The 7,861-nt window shown below is 43.0% G+C and overlaps 1 non-coding gene and 1 pseudogene across 1 annotated transcript; one reads left to right on the top strand and one right to left on the bottom strand.

Moving 5' to 3' along the window:
* The first annotated feature begins 2,995 nt into the window (after positions 1-2,995).
* LOC123792228 (T cell receptor alpha variable 9-2 pseudogene) lies at positions 2,996-3,498 on the top strand (annotated as a pseudogene).
* A 2,618-nt stretch (positions 3,499-6,116) lies between these two features.
* On the bottom strand, positions 6,117-6,223 carry LOC123792267 (U6 spliceosomal RNA). Its single transcript, XR_006779670.2, has one exon. It is a non-coding gene; the product is annotated as a U6 spliceosomal RNA (small nuclear RNA).
* Between the last annotated feature and the right edge of the window lie 1,638 nt (positions 6,224-7,861).

Below are 7,861 nucleotides of genomic sequence, written 5' to 3' on the forward strand. Positions count from 1 at the left end.
ATTTTAAAATAATTATGTAGAAAATTCACTATTTTTGGTGTCCATTTCTGTGAATTTTGAAATTTAACACATTGTATAGATCATGTCACCATCGTACAATCACTGTACAGAATAGCTTCTTTGCTCTCCCAAGCTCCCTTGTGCCATTCTTCCGCCATTACACGCTTCCATATTCCCCACTCCTCGCAACATTGGTCTCCTCATATTTTTGTGTTTTAAAAGCGTCCAATTGATGGCAGCATACAACACATAACCGTTTCTGAACTGCATGTCTTGGTGGGGGGAAGCACATGCCACCGGGCACACCCATGACCTCACCTCTGTCACCACTCTCAGTGTTTCCTGTCCCTGCGATTTTGAACTTTGACGTTATTTTCATAGGAATAGCTCATCATGTCAAGTGTTCGAATTCCTTTAGAGACTTGATACATAGTCTACAAAACATGTCTGCGAGTTGATAACGCAGAGATGGTGTTGAAGTTTGGATCAGCTCATGTAATCAAGATGAGTCACGTGCGGTGCACGAGTTTAGTTGTACAAACGTCATCTTAAATTTTTATCAGTAGATACTTTTTCACATTTTAAGGGCAATTGAATTGATGAAGATTCACTCTCTAGCAGTGCCAATTAGGGTATGGTTATTACTTTTTTTTTCCAGGACTTCATATGAAATGACACATCCAGTGATTTTTTAAAAAATTATTTCATTTATTTTAGAGAGAGCTCAAGTGGGAGGAGCACAAGAAGAGGGAGAGAGAATCCCACACGGGCTGCCTGCTGAGCACGGACCCCAATGCAGGGCTCAATCTCATGATCTTGAGATCTCAACTTGTGCTTGAAACCAAGAATCTAGTGCTTAACCAACTGCTCCACCCAGGCACCCCTGCAATAATTCTTAAACTTTGTCGCACTGGCAATGGCTGTGCAGAGCTGAACTACAGCACTGTGGTGGGTATTGTCTCAAATAAAGGCTATGTGCATACAAGTTATTTTATTAATAGGAGAACAAAGTCAAGATAATCAGAAATACGTAACACTTCACCATTAAAATGGGAAAATACCTCTAAAGGTTCAAAATAACCTCAAAAGAATGCAAAGAATTAAAATTGGTGGTTCCAAACATCTAGGAGAGTTCTCTTCTAATGGCCTGGGTGGAACTGTCTGCTTTATGCAATTACATGCTCATTTCAATACGTGCGCGCACAAGTATTTCAATGCTTGCATGTACTCTTATCTGTGCACTGTTTCTGCTGATTCTCCAGAGAACCTCAGTTAAAGATCTCCAATACAAGTAACTCTCTCAATTCCTGTCAGTGAAGGATGCATGATGTCATCCTAGTCGATAAACATGTAACCAAGGATCCATTTCCCCTACTTCATCTGCCGAATTGGTAATAAATTGTATATATAAGGTCATTTCACAAATTCTCAAGGGCAGTCTTTTTCTGGGATTTTGTTCAGAGCACCAAAGGTTTAGGTCATGTGATGGTGATTAAATGACTGTCCACAGAGCAGTCTGTACCTGGGATGAAAGGAAGAGTGTCTAGTTCTGTTTGTGAAGGTTGGAATGCGTGTGGTTGGGCATCTGAGTTATGTGGGCCACAGTGAGCAGTTTGTCACGAGGACTTGTAAGGGAAGGATGCAGGGCCGTGAGGGCTAAGGCTGTACCAGGCCGCAGTAGTTCAAGGGGAACTGCTACAGTGACTCATTTCAGTGTTAATATTGCATTTGATGTTTCCACTTTTCCAGAGGGTCAGTGTGTGACAGGAGAAGTGAAGTTTCCGTGTGAGGCCTAACCTTACCTAACTGTCCCAGAGAAATTTCCTCTGCTACCTAGAGAGTAATTGAAATGGCACAGGCAGTAAACACAAAATCTAGTTGATATTTAACTCTTGTGATTGCTGTGGCTTTCAGGCAAGAGACTGGTTCAACCCACGTAGAAAATAACGTACCATTACCTGTCCACCCTCATAGCTCATGGAGGGAACGCAACTGTGTCAGATCCCTTCGGAGATACTCAGATGTTTCCTTAGGACAGTATTTCAGGGCGTATTCTACCTTCCAGATTTTATGGGATTTCCTTGACTTCCAGAAAGGCATGGACAGCCCCATCGTCAGCCATCCTAGAAAAGTCTCCCCACTAGTGTTTGTTTAATGTTGCGTCCAGTGTATTCCCAGCGTGAAGTGTTGTCTCTGGTGGATGGTAGCAAGTGCTCCCTAGAGATCATTTGGTTGCACCAGGCAGCTGTCCTGACTTTGATATATCTTGTTTCCACGGATCAGGAAAATCAATCATTCATAGTGATTCTTTACAAAATTTAGTGCCAAATTTTCTGTAACTAAGATGGGATTATTGAACTTTTCCATGCTTTTGTCTTTATCTTTTTAAAGAGGTGGTTACATCAGGCTCTTAGTTGGAAATGTATATTCAGATGACCTTCTCAAGCATTTTTTCTTAGCTTTTACAATTGTCTTTTTACTGAGACATTGTATTTCTTACACTATTTTTTTTTAATTACATGAATACAGCAAATACTCATGAATTTGCTGTGCATTTCTCATAGGATGCAGGAGACACATGAAAGGGTTAAGAAAGTTAGAAAGTTAAGAGACCTCATCTTCTTTATAGTAGTTGGAAGTTGTGACCAACATTAAAAACATATTGACCAACACTGACCTCATAATTTTTTTGTAAAATGACATATATATGAGATTTTCATTAATTCAGCTTCTTGAATTAATGTAGCTTCTCCAAGGTTTAGATTTTATAAAGGGGTCTGGAGTAGCAATTGCATGCCCAGCCTCGTGTTGTCTCTCAGTGTTTTAAGGACTCTGGCCAACAGGCACTATTTCAGTCCCCGTCCACCAGGGGGCGCAGCTTCCCAGCACAATCCCATTTCCTGTGTGAAATGTGGGCTTGCACTGATCATTTCTCTGTCACTCCAAGGTTTCTTCATGGTACGAATGAAGAACATTATTTAGGTGACACTCGAAGATGAAATGTTCTATAGGCTTCGTGACTGTGGCACTCTTAATGCTTGGTGAGTAAATGTCTTTTAAAATTTGGATTCTTCCTCCTTTTGTATCAGCAAAAGCTTTGACTATAATTTTATCCAAGAGCTTTATGCCCAAGGTGACACAGGTCTCTTTTCTTTTTCCTCAGGACAAACCCATGGAGACTCAGTGACCCAGACAGAAGGCCAAGTGTCCCTCTCAGAAGAGGCTTCCCTGACTATAAACTGTACCTATACCACAACTTTGTATCCCACTCTTTTCTGGTATGTCCAGTATCCGGGAGAAGGTCTACAGCTCCTCCTGAGTGAGTCGAGGGACCAGGAGAAGGGAAGCAATAAAGGATTTGAAGCCACCTTGGACAGCAAATCCAAATCCTTCCACCTGGAGAAAGGCTCAGTGCAAGCGTCAGATTCCGCTGTGTACTACTGTGCCATGAGTGACACAGTGACGGGGACTGCAGGGGGAGCTGAGCGCAAACTCTGAGCAGAACAGGGGCCTGGATGCTGAGTGTCTCTGACTGAGCCACTCTGGTTCCAGCTCAGTCTGTGCTTGTCTGTCCTCCAGTGTCTGCTTGGCACAAAATCATAGAGACATCGAGAGTGTAGGAACCAGAAGTCACATCCCCACCCCAGTTGTTCCTTAGTGACACTGAGGACAGTTTGATGCCAGGAGTCCCTCAGCCAGGGCGTAAGCGATTTCAAGGTAAATCCACGTAACAATGAAGGGGTCTCTTGCTCCTCCTTGCAGTGAATGTCCAGCCCCACAAGTTGTTCAGGGCAGCCTGGTGGGTGTTGCTGTGTCTGTGACACTTTTAGAGACACACGGTGTGTCTGAGAAGGTGGTGATGTCCAGTGTCTTCCTGACAGAGTGTGGTAGGAGAGGTGATGGGAGAGCTTCAGCCCCAAACCAGGTTTCAGTAGAGAAAGAGGGGAAGGGAAGAAAGGAGGAGGAACACATGTACCCGAGCAAGGAAAAGAGAGTCCAGGGACCTCTGCCCTGCTTTCATTTCTAGTAAATCAGGTGACAGACACAGGCTGATATTCAACATGAAGGGGTGGGGGCAGAAACAGATTTGAAGAAATAGGTCATATCCTGACCAGTTAAATAGGTCAGTTGGCTTTCTGACAGTAAGTACTCAAGTGAGATAATTCTCTGTGCCCAGAAAATACGGTGAGAGAAATGCTCTTGCACTGATGTTTCCCAACAATATAGATTGATACGTGACACTGGGAGGGAAATCCTATAGATTTCTCTACCTCCTGTTTTGCAGCCTCTCACAGAGAGCCACAAATCATGGGTTTGGGAGAATGTATGGGAGTCAGTGAAGTTGTATAAAGAATAATAAAAAAGCAATATCTGTGTTGCAGTGCAAGACTTTGTCATTATTGTTCAATCTTCCTTAATTATTATCTCCTTATCTGCAGATTTTATGAATGAGCTATGATCAGAATATTAATATATTCCCTATTATGTTAGTTATATATTCTTGGTTTAAAGTAATTTTTTATTTACTTGGTTTAAAATGTAATTTTTATTTTCCAACCTGTGTAAATATAAATGCATGTAAAAAATATACTTTAAACAATTGGAAGGATATATAATAAGAGTTTTCTCAGACATTTGAATAAACATGGTAGACCTGGGTCCCTGGCTGGCTCTGTGGGTCGAGCTGGGACTCTGCATCTCAAGGCTTTGAGTTCGAGCCCATGCTGGGTGTAAAGATTACTTAAAAATAAAATCTTTTAAAAAATGGTAGATTAATAATACACCTTTATCTCTTGATTTCTCTTGTATTGTTTTTTTAAAGGATTTTATTTATTTATTTATTTATTTATTTATTTATTTATTTATTTATTTATTTTTGAGAGAGAGTGTATGAACACAAGCAGGGGGAGGGGCAGAAGGAGAGGGAGAAGCAGAGTCCCTGCTGAGCAGCGAGCAGGAGACAAGGCTCAATCCCAGGACCCTGAGATCCTGACCTGAGCTTAACTCAGAAGCTTAACTAACTGAGCCACCCAGGCGCCTCTCTAATACTCTTTAAAAAATTTAGGAAAGACATTCCAAAGGGCAGAAAACCATAGGCACAAACAGAAACATGAAAGAAGCTATCAGCAGACAGTGATGCCAACCAATTCCAGAAAATGAGCTGTATGTGGAGAGGGGCACATTTGCATGGAAGACTAGATGAGGGGAAACCCGGGGCTGGTGTGGAAGCCCCTCCATGTGTGCTGTGCCCTCGGAGAAGGGTCAGGGAAAAGAAGAACCACACATTTTTGGAGAATTGAGGGAGATGTCATTGCCCACACTGGTGCACGCCTGTGTGTGCACGGGTGTGCATGTGTGTGCATGTGTTGAGGGTACTGGGGGAGAGAAGGTATATAAGAAGACCGGGTGGTCCCCTCGAGTGCTCAGAACTGAGCGTACGAACCATGGAAGCTTACTAGGTTCAACTGATGTAATCAGAAAAATATAAATTCAAAAGATTGATAACCTAATGGCCAAACTCTGCTGTCTATTCTGGCCTTTTTTTTTTTTTTTTTAAAGATTTTATTTATTTATTCGACAGAAATAGAGACAGCCAGCGAGAGAGGGAACACAGGCAGGGGGAGTGGGAGAGGAAGAAGCAGGCTCACAGCAGAGGAGCCTGATGTGGGGCTCGATCCCATAATGCTGGGATCACGTCCTGAGCCGAAGGCAGACGCCTAACCGCTCTGCCACCCAGGCGCCCCTATTCTGGCCTTTCTGAGCAGAGCTGAGCTGTGGCGATGAAACAGTGAGGAGAAGGAGACTTCGGTGACAGGATGTATGGTCTGAGGGCTGCAACCCGAACTCTTCGGCAAAGAGTGATTCGATTTTTCTGTCTTTGGGTCCAACATAGGCATCTGAGCAGACATGGGTCGTGAGAAGGAACACTGGTGTAACAATATGCTACATTGAAAGAGCGACGGTGATTAGTCTAAACACTTTACTTTCTTATCATAAAGTGATTTATCTCTACCTTGGGTGAAATCACATGGTGTGAACATACATGACTCTTACATTCTTTTTTCATAATTCTTAAATCTTATGTGGTTTCCATAATTCATTACATGTAGTATTTAAAAGTTATAGTGTGCTTCGTGACTTTGCATGTCATTCTTGCACCCGGGCCATGCTAATTTTCTCTGTATCATTCTAATTTTAGTATATGTGCTCCCAAAGGGAGCCCCACCTGTCGTATTTTCGGTAAGTGCCACGCACCCACTTTATCACACATGTAATGAATGAACATCACAGTTAAACATCAATCCTCAAATCCTCATTTCAATATAAATTTTGCTCATGCTTATTTTCAGATGTAAGGTTTTCAATTAAAGTTGCTTAATGGAAAAGAATTTTCGGTAGTGAGACTTTCAGCTGGAACATAATTACGACAGGACCCACACACTTGCTCCACCAGGAAACCCCTGCTTTCTGTTCTGGGGCCACAGCAGCACATACTCAGCAATCCTTCCCTCACCCTGTCAGGCTCCCCTCACTGTGCCAAGCCCCGAAATTGAAGAAGAAGAAGGAGAAGAAGAAGACATTTCCATCTAGTGGGAGAACTCAAACATGTTGCTCTCCAGGCTTCTGAGGGTGCTCGTGGCTTCCGTGTGGCTAGGTAAGACGGTCCCTGTGGGAATATGCCTCCTCTATGACCTAAAAGCTTGAGAGATAGGATCTTGCGGATACCTTGGGAAGGAGGGACGACAGTGTGTAAAATAGAAAGTTCTTTGTGCACATCACATATTCCTGAAGTCTCTGATTCTATGCTTTTTCCTTCAGGATCCAGTATTGCCCAGAAGGTAACTCAAGCCCAACCGACGATGTTAGTGCAGGAGAAGGGGGCTGTCGCTCTGGAATGCACATTTAGTACAAGTGACCCAAGTTACAGCCTACTGTGGTACAAGCAGCCCAGCAGTGGGGCGATGATTTTCCTGATTCGTCAGGATTCTTACAGCCAGCAAAATGCCACTGATGGTCGCTACTCACTGAATTTCCAGAAGACAAGAAAATCCATCCAATTTGTCATCTCAGCTTCAGAGCTGGAGGACTCCGCAGTGTATTTCTGTGCACTGAGGGAAGCCACAGTGAGCGGCGTGATGGAGGGAGGTGTACCCAAACCCAGGGCTCTTCCTGATGCCCCTCCCTGCTGTCGGGCCCAAGGGGGGCATTGCCATCCCAGACAGGAAGTGGCTAGGGCTGTGGCAGCACACGTGTAGGCTTGGAGGGAAACCTCACTCTAGGAAAATACCTCTCTGGATAAGAGTTATCATGCATCAAACACTTCCTCATCCCTGAACATTTATGTTGTAATTGTTTACTGAAGACTAGAATCGTCACGAAAAAGAATTTGCCCTTTTGTAATTAGATTCAGCTACAACGATTGGCTAAGGAAGTTTAGAAACCCTTGACTCAAAACTCAGTAACAATGTGTGGGAATTGCAGGATTTTTCAGATCAATTTGTTCAGTACATATTTATGTGTATATTATGTTACAGGCATTGTTTGAGTAAGAAAGGCCATGAATGTCTGTGTGATTTTCCTTTTCTTGTTTTATATCATGATGTTTTATACCATTTAATGACTTAGTTTAATTCGGTTTGCTGTGAGTCATCATATTCACATTCAGTTTCTCACGTGCCTGCTCTGTGACGTAGTCCGTACTTGGTGTTCATTCCATCTTACTAACGCCTCCAGTGCAGCTTTGCTCAGTCTGCATCCTGGACGTTTCCCTGCTTCTCACCAGTCTTATTTCCAAATGCTCATAACTAGGGGCTCTTAGGGGGACACTGTGGAGGTGCAGAGGGTGAGTTTTCCTCTTTGT

This window comes from Ursus americanus, chromosome 35, assembly GCF_024610735.1.
Source record: "Ursus americanus isolate L20-20 chromosome 35, mUrsAme1.1.p, whole genome shotgun sequence".
Classification (NCBI taxonomy): Eukaryota; Metazoa; Chordata; class Mammalia; order Carnivora; family Ursidae; genus Ursus; species Ursus americanus.